The following is a 19,650-nucleotide window of genomic DNA, read 5'->3' as shown; positions in this document are numbered from 1 at the left end:
GGAAAGGGCAGGGCGGGGGGGAGATAGGAGGGGTATCAACAATCACCTGGCCTTCTCTTGAGTGATTTCAGTCTTCAACTTCAAAGTCAACTCCCCCCCATGATAAATCTCTAAGAGGATTCTTCCAGGCCCGTGGTCCATGCCCTTTGGTTCAATCTAGCCTTGCTCGTTGACTCTAAAGCATCATCTGGATCCTGAAGAAAGTTTCTATGCCTGGGTCAGGAGAATTCCAGACCTGAAGCATGCCAGACACCTGGTTCCACTTGTGACCCCCTCTTGCCCAAAACTCGTGGGAAGTCTCTGTCCTTCGTAGAACCTATCTCCCTGGAACACCGGGTAGGCTGCACACCAGTGAAGAACACAGGCTGAGAATCATAGGAACTTCTATTGCTACCAAGAAAGGCAGAGAGAGAGGAATTTATCAAAACACACCAGTTACCAGTGTTATACCAAAGGGCAGGGGCCGGTGGAAGTAGTCTATCCTGGGTACACATTACAGACAGAGGGCACACTGTCCATAGGGGATTTAAATTCAATAATAAATTAAGAGTTACTCTACTTTTTACCATGACCTTGCACTGGCAATTCTAAGAATGTCAGTGACAAAAGATCCTTCCCACCCAGGCAGAACCCCATTCTTGGCCCCTTCTGCAAACTATTCATGGTATCCTCATCCTGCTAGAGTTTGTCCTTGTGTTCCTCCCTCTGCCTGGATTTTCTTCCCCTGCTACCACCTGCCAACATGTTACCAACTTTCAAGCTCCCTTTCAGATGCTACATCTTCAAAGAAGACTTGTGACCTCTTGATCAGGAGTAATCCTTCTTCCTCTTAACTCCTATGGTGATTTACCTATATTCTTTTATTTCTTCCTTGTATTACACCTGAACATGCAAAAATATTATCTTCCCTATTAATATACATCAAGATGCTGTGGAAAATATATGGGATTTGAAATTAGGCCTACGTTAGATTCCCAGCTCTTACCCTGAACTAGCGGCGTGATGCTGGGCTAGTTTTAACAACCTCTTTAGCTTATTTCCACATCTATAAAACAAGGGAAATATCAGGGCTGTTGCATTAAATTAGATAAACACACAAAATATCTAGCCTCAATAGTTACTGGTTTCTCTACTCTCTTCATAAGGGTAGAATCTTATTCTTTCCTCCCCACTCATGCAGGACTTACCCAGAAAAGTGGTAAAATGTGGAGGGTACTGAAAATGAGGATATGGAAGAACTACAACATAGGCCCGTTTGGAGGATTCAATGACAGAGTATGTGTTAAGTTCTTAGACTGAAACCTGGAACAAGGTATGGATTATAGTAATGTATATTCAATAGAAAAATCTTGTGAGTTAATTCAGGATTCCCTGACTCCACAAAGCACTCCAAGTATCAGTTAGCAAGATACTCCTTCCCTGCTTCAAACTTCTTCTCTTCCTCAAAAAAAATGTCAGAAGGTAAATAGTGAAAGTAGAATTTTTAGAAAATCACATAATGTTAGAGCTAAGAGACCTTTCCCCCCTTTAGGTAACATGTATTAAGAGCCCATGCTGGGCAAGGTACCTTCCTAAGAACTTTAAATATTTAACTCTCATCTGAATCCAGTGAGGAGCTGCTTTGACTATTTCCGTTTTAGAGATGTGGCAACTGAGGCATGGAGAGGTTAAGGAACCTACCGCGGATAAACAGCCAGTATGATACAGAGCTGGGTTTGTTAACTAGGTTGAGAATCATGCTCTCACTCACTATGGATGTACTCTGGAACTTTCTGTGAGGATGGAAATGTTCTGTGCTAAGATGGTAGTCATTAGCCATATGTAGCTCCTGAGCTCTTGAAATGTGTCTACCTAGGAACTGGCTCATGTGTCAATGAGGAACTGACTTTTACATTTTACTTAATCCGACTTAATTTAAATTTAAATAGCACACCTGTCCAGTGGCTGCCATAGTGGACACTGCAGGTCTACTGTTCCTTAAAGTCCTTGCAGAGGCCCCCTATTTTGATGTTAGAGATGACATGATTTGCCCTAGACATAAAGTTAGGGCAGAACCTTTGGGGGGGCGGGAAGCAGCATTATGCTAATTATAGAGCATAGGACTAGAGCAAGACACACTTGAGTTGGAAATGCAGGGTCTTTCATTCACTGGCTGTGCCATCAGTCAACCTTCTTGTGCGTTGATCTCTTTTTGGTTAAGGAGACATAATAATAGCATTTCTACGGTCAACGTGATGATCCAGTAAAACAGCATATGAGAGTACTTAGCACATACCTGCTATCATTTCAGGGGAAACTGTAACGCACATACACATAACTTAGAAGAATTCCTCCCTCCATGCTCGGCGAGAGAGCAGAAGAAAGTCATAGAATCAGTGGGGCAGGGGAGAAGTTTCCCACCTGCATTCCACTCAGGAGGCACATGCTCGTCACAGACGGAGCACAAGACGGGAGACAGAAATGCTTTCTCCTTTCGACAGGCTCTCAGAGTCTTAGTGTGTGATTCTAGTGTTTATATGTGATTTTCCCCTAATGCCCTGATTTAGAACTTAATCACCACCCCACCCCACGCTAAAGAAGGGTCCTTAATGTCATTCCTCCCTGCACCAAGTTCTTAGGTGCAGGCTATTATTATGATTATTTCTACAGCCAAGTAGCAACACTCCTTATCCCAGGCAGCTCTTGGCTACATTCTTGTTCTCGCTAGCTCACTCAAATGCCATGAACTCTCTCCCTTTCTCTCTCTTTTGTGCATATATACACATTCATGGTCTCTCTGTGTGTTGGTTTTTAACGTAACTGTGTTTCACCTCCAAACCCACCCTGCTTCATAGTGCTGGGGCTGGGACCCTACAAAGCACATCTCTCCTGGGCCACAGGCTCCCTGTCAGGTCTGCTTGTCAGAGGGGAGGAGAGGGAACTGGCTCCTTGCGGGATTCCTATTCTGTCACATGAGTCCAGCGAGAACTCTCCACCCTGGCAACAGCAACTGGTTCCAGTCGGAGCAGCTGACTCCATTTTGCAGCTTCTCTATACCCCCAGCCCTCTTCAGAGACACCAACACACCCAGCTGTCCAGTGCCCCCTCCTCAGAAGTCTGGGTTCCCCCGGTGCCAGGCCCAACACCCAAGTATTTAAGTGTTCATTATCCTACCTTCTTCCCTTGGCTCCCCCAGCCCTAGGGGTACAGCTGCTTTCTGCAGTGTGTGATTCTGTGAAGCTCAGTATATCTCTGCACCTCTTGGATTATCCAACAGCTGGTTAACAAGTGATGAGGTTCAAGAAATGCCATCCCGAAAGGCGGCACCTTGGCATACTGAATATTTTACACTGAAGTCTAAGGAAACAGCAGAAGCAGCAAGGTCACGGTGTCTTCTGCCCCCTCTCACTCTTCTTCCCTGAAACAGGTCACAAAGCCCTCCTGTGAGAGGTGTCCTCTCTATACCCAGAGGAAAGGAGCACCCTCGTCTCTAAAGACAAATCCCAACCAAGGGCCTTTCTAAGTCTCCCCACGGTTACTATGCTTACCTCCTGGTCCCTGACCCATCACATTCCCCCATGACAGCCCGCTCTCCACGCCCCCTCGCTGAGAAACCCGCAGCTCTAACCATTGCAGCGGGTCTTCATTTCCTAGTGAAGGCTCCAGGTCACGTAACATTTCTATTACATAATCTATGTGCTTTTCTCCTGTTCACCTGTCCTTGTCAGTTTGCTTTTCAGACAGAGACTGGGACCCTGAAGGAGTCAAGGAAAACTTTTTCCTCCTGTACAAAAGTCTTCATAATAATTCCATCTGTTCAAGTAAGTTTAGCTTCTGCCTCCTGACCAGATCCAACTTGATGCACTCCTCCTCTCCCTCTTCCATGGACAAACTATATTACTGTGTACATAAGAATATATGAACATGTCTTATGGGGTTTTTCCCCCACATAAAAGCTATCAATAAATTATTAACATTATCCTGGCATTTCTATTCTAGATCCTTTCTGCCTGGCATGTCAATATAGGATGGAAAAAAAGGAAAGAGCACCGCAAATCATATAATTTGATATATCAGAGAGTAATTAACCCCTGAGGTGCGATCTCTGGGAGCTCATTCCTGGGCACATCTGTCAGGGCAGCTAGAAATCAGGTAAAACACATGGTTATTTCCATTAACAAAGATCAACACATGGGAGACCTGGCAGGGGCATTTGCTAAAGCCTAGGGTGCAGACCANCTCTGGGAGCTCATTCCTGGGCACATCTGTCAGGGCAGCTAGAAATCAGGTAAAACACATGGTTATTTCCATTAACAAAGATCAACACATGGGAGACCTGGCAGGGGCATTTGCTAAAGCCTAGGGTGCAGACCTTAGGTAGCAATACATCAACAACTAACAATGTCAGGTGAACGAGAGCCCTCTGCAATGCTGCGCCTCTGACAGCTTAGCCGTCCCTGTCTGGCAGCTCTCCCGAGAAGGTACACACACAACACAACACAATCCAATACAACGCAAGCCAAGAGGTTATATCAGAACCACTTTAGAGGTAGTGACCCCAACCACCCCATCCCCACTTCCCCAACAATGCTCAGTCTTATCCTTTACAAATCTAGCAGGAGACCTGCGATGAAATCCCCACTGCTTGTTGGTGAGCTGAAGAAGGACATGTTGACTCACAGCACTTCCAATTCTTCTGAAATGATCCTGGCGGAGGAATCAGGTCTTCATGACACAGAAAAAGTGGCTGCCTATCATCCACAGTGTGGCTAACCTGCCTGCTAGCCCCAACGTGATCTGCGGCCAACACATGCCTACTAGAACACTGGGCGTCCAAACTCGGAGCAGCCATCACAGCCCGGATCCTCAGACTCCAAGCCACCTTCCATCTTCAGGATGCGTCAGCTGGTACCTTCTTCCCTATGTCACTTGAACCACACTCCTTCGAGGACCTCACATAAGAAAGCCTACGGGTTCTGGCTTGAGTGTCACCCACTGTGAATCCAGGCCCTCATAGACAGTGGTTTCCTCAATGTTCAAAACCTGTCTCCCCTCTCCTTTCCAAGCCATTGTTCCCATTAATACCTGTAAATATAGCAGAGGCTGTCAGTATTCTGCTCTTATCCCTCAGGCCTTTTCAAGGCCAACCTCCAACTGCCATTAGCCCCATCTCTTTGCATGAGAGTTTTCTCCAAAAACCGTCTGGGCCTGGCAGGCCAGGAATATGTGGGTCACCCGTCCTGAGAGGAGTCCTCGACCAGAGGCTGATACAGTCCAGGGGATAACGGTGAGGTGCACATTCTTAGCTGTTCCTCATTATTTCCCCACAGGCTTGGGCATAAGTATCCATTGTCATCTGCAGCTGGTTCAGGAACACACCTTTTATTGGCTGCCTTTCTCTCTTATCTTCCTTTCCTTTTCCTCTTGGTGGTGTTTCGGAAACTTCTCAAATAAACTGCGTGCTCTTAAATCTTTGTCTCAGGGTCATTCCTGGAGAATCAAACCTTAGGCAGCAGAAAACTACCTTTTTTCCAATTCCAGTTACTTCAAAGCATTTCAGCAAATACTTTAATTTTATGTACATATTGATATNGTGCTCTTAAATCTTTGTCTCAGGGTCATTCCTGGAGAATCAAACCTTAGGCAGCAGAAAACTACCTTTTTTTCCAATTCCAGTTACTTCAAAGCATTTCAGCAAATACTTTAATTTTATGTACATATTGATATATGAACATAAATATGTGTTCCTAGGCTACTTTAATTGGATTTATCAATAATGAACAATATGTGTCTGGCTGACATTTGAATTTTCATGTATTTTGCTTTGTGCTGGTTCTGTCTCTCCCGTAAGTTGATAAGATGTTCAAAGGCCTGGAGTGCATCGCCTCCTTCTTCCATAATTTTCCACAATGCCTGGCATGATGCTCTGCAGAGTGAATATTCAATCAGGGCTGACAGACAAGAAGCCACAGAGGTCGGGTCTGTTTGTCCCATGGGCTTGTCAAAGGTGAGAAAGCTCCTAAGAGAAGGAAACTGTGATGCTATTTTCAACCCTTTGAAGGATGAGCCTGGAAGCCCAGAACGGAAGCTGGCACTGAGACAGGGCACCAAGTCAGGACACCAGAGGCATGTGGCACGTGCTCAGCCCTCAGCCACACAGCACGGCAATGCTGCTCCATCAGATGTGCTCCCCAAGCCTGGTTTTGAGTGAGAGTCCGCTCAGAGACCAAGTGAGCCAGATGAGCCCGACGGAGCAATGTCAGGTCCGTCCCCAGGAGATCCTTCCTGAAAATTCTGGGCCTTTGCTGAAAATCAGTAGCCTTCTGATTAAGCACCTCAAAATGCATCACAGAACTGGGTGCCAATAGGTAACGGACCAAAACAGATAAAAAGGAAGCCCTACCTTGACCCATCTTATACTCCAGAAGTGAAGGTTCAGGGGACACTTAGCAGAGGCACACGGTACTAAAAACCAGTACCCCTAACTACAAACACTCCTACCTTTGCTTCAAGCTCTCATTTCCCCCCTGGGCCAAAAGGACTTTATGCCCTTTCCACTACATATTTCCTTTCCCTACTGGAATAAAGTCTGGTTTATCAGACACCCTAGACCTCAAATCTTCATTAACTGGCTCTCTCAGGATACAGGTCCTAAAGGACCTTCGAAATCAAAGAAAGGTGAAATGACACTCAGTGTTATTTCAGAACTGAGTATTCTGTTGTATTATTTTCTAAGCCTTTTACAACTGACAACCCAAATAAGGTATTGATTAAACAGATCACTCCATATCCCCAACTTGGCTGCTGAGAGACTAACCTGTAATAACCTTTCAATCCTTCCTGGTTGAGTCTAGTGCCTCAAGAGTGAATGGCCACTGGAAACCTGAGGCACTCAGCACCTCAGAGACTTGGCCACAGCTCCTGGTCCGTAGGACAGGCCTGCCCACAGAATGCAGCTGTCTACCAGTTTGGAGATTCTAAAAGAACATTTCTAAGGCTTCCTTTGAGGAAATCACACAAACATATGGCTTTACATAAATCCTGCTGACTGAGGAAACTTAATTCTACTGCAGCTTTCTAAAGATAATTCTAATTTGAATAGAAAGTCCAGCCCTTTACACAGCCTAGACTGGTTTGCTTGCCCACCCCCCATCACATGGGAACTTGAAGAAGCCACAATGACAAGTGGACAGAGCAATGGGTAATTTATCCAGAAATGAACTGCAAACAGAATAATAAATTGCTATCACGACGGCCAGAAAGAAGTCGGAATCATGAAGGGCATGGAAAGGAAGAACAATGACAACTAGAGACTTCTAAGCACCAAATATGAAGACACACACAATGTACTTTCATGATCTCCCTCTAACTCCTGCCCCTATCTACACAGAAATGAACTGTCAGCCCGATAAATTCACTCAGGAACAAATAGTTAGNTGAAGACACACACAATGTACTTTCATGATCTCCCTCTAACTCCTGCCCCTATCTACACAGAAATGAACTGTCAGCCCGATAAATTCACTCAGGAAACAAATAGTCATTTACATGATACATAGATACAACTGCCAGAGCTATCAAGTCTCAAAGTGAAATTCTAGATGATCTGGTCCATTCAGATAAATTTTGCATGTTATTTATGGGAAAAAGCCGCTACTCAATTTTCTCACAGGTGAGAAGTACAATGCCAATGGAATGAATGTTTAATTACAGTCACCTTCAAAGCTCCAGGTCTACTGAAAGAGAACCATGGCAGAAGGGAAAAAGGAAACACATTTCCATTAGGCTTATTGACTCCCTGGGTTCCTTGCATGCACGAGTGCCATTACAGCATGAAAATGATAATCACAGGTTGCCAATGATTTTACCCACACAGAAGGAACACTTCAACACTTCCTTCGGTGTAATGTTAGAAATAGTCCATACTATCCCAATTTGTGCTCAACTTTGCATTCATTCATTGGCTATTTAACCTGTACCAAGTTATAATATTAAAAATGGCCCCGTGGCAGGCTTATTAATGCCTAATGTCTCTGAATATTAAAGGATGGCTTCTTTGAAGTCAGTGCTAATCCCGCCTGGTCTCTACTGTAGTCTAAGGCAGTTTAATATCTCCCCACCTTAGTTTTATAGCAATTCCTTTCCTTTACCCCAAAATCGCATTTGTTCTTGACAGTTTCCAGATGCTATGAGTCAGGAATGGACAAGGGATTATTTATCATGAAGTGTTTTTATGACGTTGATGGTCAGTGCCTCAAAGAAGCCTAGAAGCTCCTATTTGAACCGCTTTATACATGCCCTTGACCTGCAGTATGAACTCCCTGAAGCCTGAAGCTGTTTTTCATATATGTTCCTTTTGTAAGTCTCATAATGCCTAGTACAGTGCTGGAGATTGAGTTAAAGTGCCTATCTTTTCTAATAAAAAAATTCTGGTGTTCACTGTAGTAGGAGATACCTTATAGCTGCCTAACTTGGATTAGGCATCCCCAGGCTTCCAAGCGTAGGTCCCAGAGAAGTGTCCTGGATAAAAATGGTGCCAATGAGTCTCCTGCTAGAGGGCTTCCGGTTTTTTCTCATTTACTTCTCACTCACTTCTACCTGTAACTCACTGGTTGAAGATGGAGGCTAGGAACATGATCTTAAATGCTGAAAAAGCTATATATACAGGTCACTGAGATCGGTACCACAAAGATTCTACCAGATTGTCACAATGGGGAAAGAGGCCCTAGGAAGCCCCTACAGTTGGCCCCAGGACAAGGCACAGAGCAGACCTAGGAGTTTTCAGTCTCCTAAACTTAATCCCTTCCCTCTTGGTCCTTTGAAGACTGCCGCTCCCAGGAAATGGGAACAGAATGGGTGCATTTGTCTTTACTTAGGAATTCTAGAAATGGAGCTTGTTGACTTGCTGAGAGACATCCAGGAAATATCAGGGAATTCTGCTCATTACTGAGAGATGCTGGTGATATATAATGGGTACTTCTCCAACCAATGTAACTTTAGACAACTCTTGGTTTCAACTGTCTCATCTATAAAATGCGAACACTAAATGTCTTGATTATATTGAACATCTCATATGCAGACATGATGTTCATTGCATTTGCTCCAATCCTCTGGAGCTATCAATGAGAATGTCCCCTTTACTGAAGCTCAAAGAAGGTTATTCAGGTCAGCTTCCAAAATGGGTTTAAGTGAGTTTTTGCACCAACATCTATACCAGTAAATTTCCAATCTATCAATCGTTCCAAAGCTCTGACCCAGAGGAACCAAGTTCCCAGGCAGGAAATGAATATAAACAGAGTTCACATTTGTCTGTGTGTGGTCTACTCAGATGCAAACAGATTACTCAACCAGGGCAAACACAGGAGGTGCCAGCATCAAACCCAAATGGTGACAGAGCCAATTATGATTCAGCTTGCCTTCCTGATTTTGAAATGTCACTTATGCTGAAGAAATGCTCCGTCAGGAAAAGCCCTGCAAAAGAGAAACCACACCACTATGACTTTCACTCTTATGGCTATCATGAGGAAGAAGCCAAGGAGGATCATCAACTTGCTGTGCTATCCAACAAACCTTCAAATTCCTTAATTTTGGAGAAGTAGAAATCTTCACTCCAGAAGTCACAAACTCCTATGAACGCAAATGCTTTGAAGGAAACACAGACAAATGAAGAGGGCTGGGTGGGCACTGTGTGAAACTTGAGAGCATATCACTCAGCTCCAGGGGTCATCTGCTATGGAAGGATCAGGGCTTCAGGNGCCAGATCTTTCCATTTTTCAAAAAAAGGCCAGATCTTTCCATTTTTCAAAAAAAGCCAGAAATCTAGGTTATTTATGGGAAGCTTTCTGACATTAAAATGTTGGCAACCATAAATTTTTTAATTAACATGCAGGCAAAGAAGACACATTGATGGGCCAGATTGGGCTTGTAAATTGCCAAATTCCTAGGTTTCTCTGGCAGATTAAATTATAGCCATGAAATAAATCGAATTCCAAGGGTTTCAATGTAAACAGGGTACAGTGTAAGAATATCAGCCTTGGTGTCAGGAAACCTGTGTATTTCTCTTGGATCTGCCATGGTCTTTAGGAAGAGAGGGGGGACAAATCACTTTGCTTCCTGAGTCTCCATTTCTTTCTATCTAAAATGGAGCTAGAATGTAAGGCTGTTGTGAGGACCACATTAGAACGGGCTAAACTACATGAAAAGCGCTCAGTGCAATGCCTAGTATGTTAGACCACGATACACTTTGCCTTCAATTCCCTCAACTGAAAATACAGGATAGTGATTTTACCTCAAAGGACCTGTCATTTGAATTAAGTGGGATAGTACAAGCATAGTGTCTGACAGAATAAGGGCTCAATAGTGTCTGTTGTTGTTATTATTTGTAACCATGAAACAAACGTTTAAACCCTAAATTTTACCAACACGGACACAGTGACCCAGAGAGAAAGACACTAGTCAAGTCTCTGCAAATAATTAGCAAAGTCAGAATCAAGAAATAGGTTTCCTGACTCCTGACCAGCAAACTTTTCCGTGAAGCTCCGGTTTCCACTAGGTTTTTGGCTTGCAAAGTGTTCTTTCTCTGTATTAATTTCACCAATATAGTCAGTATCAAACAATAGGCTGGTGTTACTTTGTTGTTGTTGTTAATGACTGATGAAGTCGGTATGATGGTGTCTTAATGTATTGACATAGGGAGAAGGGGCAAGAAAAAAAACAGACTTTATTATATAAAATCCAAAGGATCAACTAGTTGATCAAACAAACAAAACAAACAACAACAACAAAAAACCAACCCTACTATATGAAGTGACCTGCATTCTGATTAATTATATAAAATTAGAATTTTGTTCTCTTTTCCCAAGACAGTCCTGAAACTGACAGCCCTTATGATCACAAACAGTAATATGTTTGATGTCTGCAGGAAAAGAATGTTATTCTATTTAGGTAGACAAACAAAATTATCCCAAGCCATTGTTTGGGTAAACAGGGCTTAAGAATATCAACACTGTCAAGGTGTAAAACACTCAGGAATTCAACATTATCTTCTATGAAAGCAAACCGCATAAAATGTTTGGAATCCAAGGTACGAGACAATATTGTAAGGAATCAACAAAACTGACCGTTCCCNCCAAGCCATTGTTTGGGTAAACAGGGCTTAAGAATATCAACACTGTCAAGGTGTAAAACACTCAGGAATTCAGCATTATCTTCTATGAAAGCAAACTGCATAAAATGTTTGGAATCCAAGGTACGAGACAATATTGTAAGGAATCAACAAAACTGACCGTTCCCAAAAACATGAAGTTCCCTTTAAGCGTAGACCTGAAAATAGGGCTCTATTTGTTAAAATTTGTTCATTGCCTATTTTCTCTCACTGATCCCATTCCCACTTCCTTCATCTATTCTTCATATCCTGTCTCCCATTAAGACCTAAGGCTCTAAAATCTCCCCTTCTCTCTCAAGTTTCCACCCAGGAGCCATGACCACCACGCTGAGATGAGTCTATTCAGAAAGTCTACGTTAAGCATGCACAGCATCACCGTTTAAACATGCTCTTGGAAGACCCATAGGGAGGCCTGGTCCTTCTCTCACAGAGTTCCTTCCTTCAGCTTCTTCTCTCATGCTGCCCAAGTTTCTCGTTTGTTTAAAGACAAATGAATACTAACTGGGGGTCAGGCACTGACCTGACCCATTCGGGCCCATTCATTCAAAAAATGGCAATGTTGGGTAGTCATTTTTACCTCTGTCTAGGTAGGTCCTTAACTTTGAAACTGCAGAAATAACAACAGTGATCAACTTTATATTCCTCAAGGCTTGCTTCCAGTCATCTTTTCTATCTACTTATGCCTGATTCTATCAGAGTTCGTCTCCCCTTAGTAATATGCTCTGGCTCGTCACAGTTGGCTTTTACTAGTATCAAGTATGTACTCCTTTATCACCTTGATTACATTTTAAGTTTCTTGAGAGGAGAGACTGAGTGTTGTTGGCACTTGGAAACATTTCCCCTAGTGAACACCCAGTAGAATGTCCTGCACTTAGTAGGTGTCCTCGTAGTGACTCGTGTAATTGAATTATGTCTCAAATTCATGTCTGGTCATCATTTTAGCACACTTCAGCCTTTTAAAATTCTTCTCAGTGCTCTCACAGGAGAAAGTGGAGATGAATTCATTACTATGCTTGGCAAAGTGAAAAGTCCAAATTGGATCTGCCTTGCCCTTCTAGTTTGTTACACAGCTGGAATGTGAAGCTGGTTAGAAATCACATCCATCTAGGTTGGCAGATCTATCAGGATCCTGTTGAAGATATTAACATACGAGCTGGTTAGAGCAGGATTTATGCATTTCCATCATAGGTAATGGAGATGAAAAGGAACCTGTCAAATCATAGGGCCTATTTGTCTGCCCAAGGAGAGTGTTCAATTAAAACAATTATTTATATATATTCTGCAGAGCTTTAAAGACTTCATTCTTCATGTCCCCTTGGGAATGTGGCAAGGGACAAAGAGAATGTCCATTTTTGCAAGTGAAGCAGACAATAACTCAATGAATAATCCCAGATTCCTTGGAAATTGAAGCTTTGTCCCCTGAGCTCAGACAATGGAAATGTTTATGCCACAGATTTCAAGATAAAGATTCTTTGGCAGGTTTATATGTTCCTAATCAGAGTATAAGAGCTAATTACAATGAAGTTTACTGTCATTTTATAGGCATGGCTTTACAGAATGAGGCTATTTATTTCTTCCTAAACACTGCATACAATTCAGATATTCGGTTGGCAGTTGAGCGGCAGTGGCTTAACAATGGTTTCATGGACTAAAACAGAGATATAAATAGCATCATCATTCCACTTAGGTAAAGTCCCCCCCCACAAACAAAATAGACCTGTTTATTAAAACAATTATCTTTCTTTATATTTAGTCAAACAAAGCACAGAGCAATAGCAAAAGAAATTTAAACACCCCAGTACGATGAGGGGTCACATTTACAAAGCTTACACCGTCATCAGTCACTACTCAATCTAAGCGTGATCATAAATACAAACTTGATTAAGTCTCATGCTGTCCTGAGTTCCTTGCCCCTCTCTGTCTCTGTCTCTGTCTCTGTCTCTCTCTCTGTCTCTCTGTGTATGTGTGTGTGTGTGTGTGTGTGTGTGTGTGTGTGTGTGTGTATGTGTTGGGTGAGTTCTTCACTCAAAATCATCTATCCTCCAGCATTCATTAAGTCTAGACTCCATGTGGCCTTCCCTCATATTTAAGTTTTCAATTTCTCTAGCATTGAAATTAACAGAAAAATGCATTTCTCCTGTCCGCTAGACTACTTAACACAGAATATTCCCTCCTTCCCTAAGTTTCCTGGTTCCTTGTCTCTTCATGGCCTTTGCAAAAAGGATAATACAGGCAGCCTAGAGACATGACAAAGTTTGTAAACGCTCTTAAAGTTAATTTCTACTTTGTAAAAATTCTACAGCGATGTTAAGGGGTCACACTGTATATTACTCTGAGGTTTATCCCATAACCCTCCATACCTGCTGATTTGCTCACTTGCACACAGCTCCCAAATACTACACTATTTTTTAAAAACTTGGAATTACCTAAATACCAACCTATTTCAGACCTTTTCCTTTAAAAACATGTAAATAAAATATTTTCTTTACACACATACACCACCCACAAATACACACAGCATTTAAGTGCCCAAAGGAACTGTACTATATTAGACATCTTGACATTTGTTTTTCCTGGGAGCTTATAATAAAATAGGCAACAGTGACTCAGACAGACATGTAGTGGGCATTGGGCAAACACGACCTACATCATTAAACTGTGAAGAAACAGTGAAATGCCTGTCCCATATACTACAGCCCAAGGGCTTCTGAGGTAAGGAACAAAGACAGGTATAAAACTGAGGACAACAGTCCAATAGCTAGTGACGCCCATGCCCAGTAGGCTAAGGATGCCGGGAAACCGTAAGTTCTTTGCTCATCAGTCCAAAGCAAATAGAACCATGATATCATTGCTTGAGAAATTAAAAGGAAGGTGGCTCAAAGGAGGCAAGAAGTTGTTAAAAGGAGAAATGCCGATAATACTCTCATAAAGATCCAAATAAACATAACAGAATAGATTTTTAAATGATAATACTAACCAAGTGAGCTCCAGGGAAAGCTTGCTGATGAGCTTATATTTTCCAAAGGGTGAGTACAAAGACAGAAAAAAAATGTGCAATGTGAAAGATGCACACAAAAGGGTCAGGCTAAAGCAGAGAAAGAAGCAAAGATCTTTTTAGAAAAATATAAAGAAACATAAGCTCCTTTTTCCTCTATAAGTCTTCCTTTTAAACTCAAGGCAAAAAGGAAAATGGGTAGAGATAGTTGGGCTAACTGTAGTATAGTTAATAGTCATAGCAGAGAAGGAGCTCGACCACTCTTTTGCTGTTATTTTCTCTATTAGGATAGATTTCAAACAAAAAAGGGCTAAGGGGGGCAAAGAGAAAAATGTGTTTACTTACTAGCTGATTGATTATTTATTCACTCTCAAGTGCCAGGAATTGGGCTCCCCGTTAGCAACTCTGGAGAATAAGACAAACATGGTCTCTGCCTGCATGAAACTTGTACTCTGGCGACATTAAAACTGAAGGGAAACCTAACCGCTCCCTTAATACAGTCACACACGGATCCTGCAAGGTTAGCAATGAAGTTATCTCTCATTCCTTTGCCAACCTTGGAGTGCTGAAGATTCATTTTATTAAGAGAGCTGTCAGATTTCTTTACAATGTCTAATAGATGAGAAAATAGTAATGGAGCACTTGACTGAGTTTGAGACTCCAGAACCCAATAAATCAGGTCTGAAAATGCTGAAAGACTTTATGGGGTAACTGCAGAAGACTTAGTGAAGTGCACTCTTTTAAACATTTTTTATAAGAATGGCAAAAACTGGGGCACCTGGGTGGCACAGCGGTTGAGCGTCAGCCTTCAGCTCAGGGCGTGATCCCGGCGTTATGGGATCGAGCCCCACGTCAGGCTCCTCTGCTGTGAGCCTGCTTCTTCCTCTCCCACTCCCCCTGCTTGTGTTCCCTCTCTCGCTGGCTGTCTCTATCTCTGTCAAATAAATAAATAAAATCTTTTAAAAAAAAAAAAAAGAATGGCAAAAACTACAAAAGTATTTAATGCTCTTTTTTTTTTTTTTTTTTTTAAACAGGTCTAACAATACAGAGAGATTACGGAAGACAAAGTTAGGAGACCACAGTAATGCTGTAATTTGGGTTCTGGTGCCCATCTTACAAGCATGCCCCTACAATTGTGTGCATCTTTTCCCAGCCCTGCACAGTCGTAGCTTGAACTTGGCCAAGGTGGGAGTATTTACAGCATGGAAAGTGGCAGGTGCTACAAAGCAGAGATTTTTCTTTCTTCCTTTCCTTTCCTTCCTTCCTTCTCTCCCTTCCTCCTCTCCTTTCATCCTCTTTCTTTCTTGAGAACCACTGGTTAAACATTTACCTGTCCACTGATGTCTTAATGTAATATGCTGTGGCTGCTACAGAACTGTTACCCAATGGGTTTCCTGGATGTATACTTTTCGTTTTCATAAATGTGACCACATCATGTTTCCTTAATGTATAAATTTATACTGTGACCATAAGCATATGAAAGTATACATATAACAAAGTCTCATCAGTTATATGGTAAATGTTATACCTGCTTTTCATTGAAGCCAATCCTAAAGGTGGAAAATTTTGGTTCCCATGTAGTTTTAATTTAGGCTATCTAGATTGCAAATGAGCTGAGAGATATTTGTATAAGTTACTGGCAATTTGTATTCCTTCTTCTATAAATGGCCTGTTTATATATTTTGCCCATTTTTTTAAATTTGGTTGTTTACTTTTTATGTCATTTTGTCTGGCCGCATTACTTATATAAACTTCCGTCACGTGTTATAAAGGTTTTTCCTAGTTTATTTTTGATCTTTGTATTTGGTATCTTTTGTCAAACACCTTTTGTTGACAAATGTGTCTTCTTTCCTTGGTAACTCCTGGTTTTCCGGTTTTACTCAAGCAGTTCTACCTGCCCAAGTGCTACAGTCCAAATGTTTGTGTCCTCTCATCCAAACGGTATGGAGGTCCTTCAAAAGTTAAAAACAGAACTACCCTGTGACCCAGCAATTGCACTGCTAGGTATTTATCCAAAGGATATAAACATAGTGATTTGAAGCGGCACGTGCACCCCAATGTTTATAGCAGCAATGTCCACAATAGCCAAACCATAGAAAGAGCCACCTGAGTCTATGGTATTTTGCAAGAGCAGCCTGAACAGACTGAGACGCCAAGGCATCACAGAAAGTCACATGGATAAGTCATTCACAGCATGGCTCCACACTCAAACTGCTTCGGCCTGAATCCCAGCTCTGTCATCCTGAGTGCCAGTCTGCTCTATCAAAGTCTCTGTTTCCCCCAGTTAAAAACTGGGGAAGAAAATAGCACCTTTGTAGAGCTATTTTGATGAGTAAATATTTAACACTTGATTGTGAAATTCATTGTTCATCCCTGTTCTCCCCAGTCTTGAAATGTCCATTCTGGTTCAATTTTCATTTGGTTATATCAGTTCATCAAGCACTTTCACAGACATGGTCCAAGAACAGATTACAGTTTGAGGCTGTGCAGGTCTGACTCTTTCTGTCTTTTCTCTGATGGGTGAGTGAAATCTCTGCGGAGATTCCTGACACCACTCCTCTCTCTCAATAGCCTCTCAACATCCCGCTGACTGCTGGCTTCAATGGTTGCAGGCTGGTGCTGGTCTGATTCTTTCCCTACTGGAAAATTTCTTCACTCTGGAAGCTTAGAAAAATTTCTCTGTCTCCTTGTCCTTCCAGAATTTCTAGGAGGTGTAGAATACACATATATACCCGTGTATTCTCCTACATAGACACAATTATACACCCTTCTGTATTTATAACTCCAGCGTACACACACCCACAGGTATTCATGGGTGTATTTACATGTACGTATTGAAATATATGTACAAATATGTATAGATATATGTATCCGTTTATACATGCACATATGTACGTATGCATGTATACATATACACACACACAAATAAATATATATATACACACACATACTTTATTTTTTCATGAAACTAGCCTGGACCTGGATTACATTTTTCAAACAGAAATTTCAAGTATTTATCTTAAGAAACTTTTCTTCTCCTTCTTTTTAAATTACTATTGCTCTTCCATCTGCTCATTTTTTCCCTCCTGGAATTTTTTTTTCTTTTTTTGTGAAAGTTAAGTGTCTTGGAACTGCCTTCTATGTCTCTTATATTTTTTTACTCAGTATCTTCACTTCTTTGTGTTTTTGATCTGTGTTGTGATTGTTCTTCTAAAAATCTAATTCAGTCTTCAAAAGAGACTATTCTCCTTTCAAGTTATCTGCTGAATTTTTAAGTTTTCAAAGCCTTTTTTTTTCTTAATTCTCAAATTTGGGGGTTCTGATTGTATCTCTTAAAAAATCTTCTGACCTTTTTGGTAGAGTTTGCACCTGCCAATTCCATTATTTCTGTATCAATAACAAAACCTTTCAACTGGTTTATTTGGCTGTTCACACATGCTTCATTCAGTTCTCTCTCTTTTCAGACACATAGTGGGACTGTACTTCCTGCCACAAGAAGTTAATTGTGACTTACTTTTGCCATTAAACCATGAGAAAAGTATTGTGTGTAACTTCAGTGCAAAAGCTCTAAGAGCCAGTGCATGCTTCTTAACATTCCTTTCTCTCTGTCCCAGCAACAAGCATTGCCCTAGTTAGTGGCTTTTCTGTCATCCTGAGCCTTGTAGTAAGAACATTGATGCCACAGAGAAGAACCCTCCCACCAATCCTCAGTGAAAATTGTAGCACGGGTGAGAATTAATCTCATTTTAAGCCACTTGGTTCTGGGGGTCATTTGTTACTGCAGCAAATTCTGTTACACCCTCCCAGATACAGTCCGCTTAGTCTTCCTCTCTGAGATAAAATTCTGCTTTTCTAGTCACAGTTGAGTACCTGTCAAGATTAAGCAATTGGAATTTCCCATGCAGTGGGAAACCACGAGTGAACAGAAAGGGATTTCTTTTATACTAATAGACCAGCTATGAATGAGCTAGTTCTCCTCAGATATAAGAATGAGTCCTTTCTTCTCCAGTTTCTTATAGTACAAAGGGCATTCTTCTTTCGCACATCAACCCTGCGAGGGAGTCAGCTTACCCATGTAGTAAAACAGTATTGTTGAAATGGAGTCATCAGGACTGGGGACCCTGCAAAGAGCAAAAGCAGCAAGTAGGGAGATGTGGGCTCCTTGGAAAATCTTGGAAGTCATCAACTTGACGATCTCAATATTTATGGTGAAGCAAGCCACCTTCTCTGTTGCTTTTCCCTTGACTCTTGTCCAATGACTATAAGAAGGAAGTTCTGCACCTGCTCTCTCAGAAATCTCTGGGGAATGTGGCATCACAGACCCAGCTTCAAGGGTCCTCTAGCCTTCTTACTTTGGTTGCTGTGATGCTCTGAAAAGAAATGAAGAGGGGTAGGTGGACAAAAGAAGTGACTGGGCAACTATCTTCGTAGATTCCCGCCTGCAAATTTAAAAAGAACAGGAGAGATGCCAGGTGTCCTGAGAGAATGAACGTCCTGATTTTTTAAAGCAATGGGGATGTGCAATGAAGAAAGAAAAACTCCAGACACTGGTGAGCGTGATATTGAGTCTTAATTAAATTCTAATGTGTATATTAAATAAATTGTGGCTGCTTCAAAAGAAAAAGCAATTACCAAGAATTAATATTTGTTTACCTGGATAGGATTGCCAGACCTGGTTGATTCAAGGAAGTATCATGGACATACAATAACAAGCTTAGCAAAAGATTTCACTGTTTCAAGATCTCCTTTTAAAGAAGATGAAGAAATGATGAGGAGTGAAATGGATTAATCGTTGGTTCATAGAAAAAATTCCCGATTAATGACTTCAAGTCATCGTGGAAGAAAATCTGTACAAGTTGCAGAAAGTTTTTATCCTTTTCAATGACATATATCAATGTCAGACACAATAGCAGAAATCTGGCTTAACAGGAACTCATATAAATAAGAACCAGGGACTTTTCATTAGCCACAAGGTCAAAATGCTGCACAAATAATGTGCTTGTCAAAACAGCATAGGAAATCTTAGGCTATATTATAAAGATGTACAGCATTTGGGAGGTGGGCAAGGTGAGAAAGGGTCAGCATAATTGACTTGGTATTGGCAAGCCCATACCATGCCTTTATGCTAAAAAGAAAATGGAGGTCCTTTATGAAGACACAGCCCTAAGCCAGGACATGTGGCTCGGCTGGTAGATTGAAGGCTAGAATTTAGCCACCCAATACCACCTTTGCCAGGTACCACCATCCGGTACACAAATCTGCATAAGTGTATGGCAGTCTTGGTAATACACAACCGTACTCAGTATTGCTGAGACCTCACCGGACAGATTTTGCTCTGAACTGGGTGTTCCTTTTTAAGAGAGACTTTCAAAGTGGGATACTTTGAAAGATGAACAGAATAGCAATTAGTTTGGAAAGGAACTCGTATGAGAAAGGATTTAAAAACCTGGTAAAGCTAAGACTTGATAAGAGAAAACTCAGGAGACATGATAGCAGACTTCAACTATATGAA

At 41.7% G+C, this 19,650-nt stretch overlaps 1 protein-coding gene across 1 annotated transcript in view; it reads right to left on the bottom strand.

Moving 5' to 3' along the window:
- Window positions 1-19,650, bottom strand: part of LOC117802615 (protein enabled homolog) — a 516,348-nt gene that overhangs the window by 354,905 nt on the left and 141,793 nt on the right. The gene's annotated exons all lie outside the window — the stretch shown is intronic.

Source organism: Ailuropoda melanoleuca, chromosome 6 (genome assembly GCF_002007445.2).
Source record: "Ailuropoda melanoleuca isolate Jingjing chromosome 6, ASM200744v2, whole genome shotgun sequence".
NCBI lineage: Eukaryota > Metazoa > Chordata > Mammalia > Carnivora > Ursidae > Ailuropoda > Ailuropoda melanoleuca.
The sequence above is the reverse complement of the archived record's forward strand: the minus strand, read 5'-3'. Positions and strand labels throughout refer to the sequence as shown.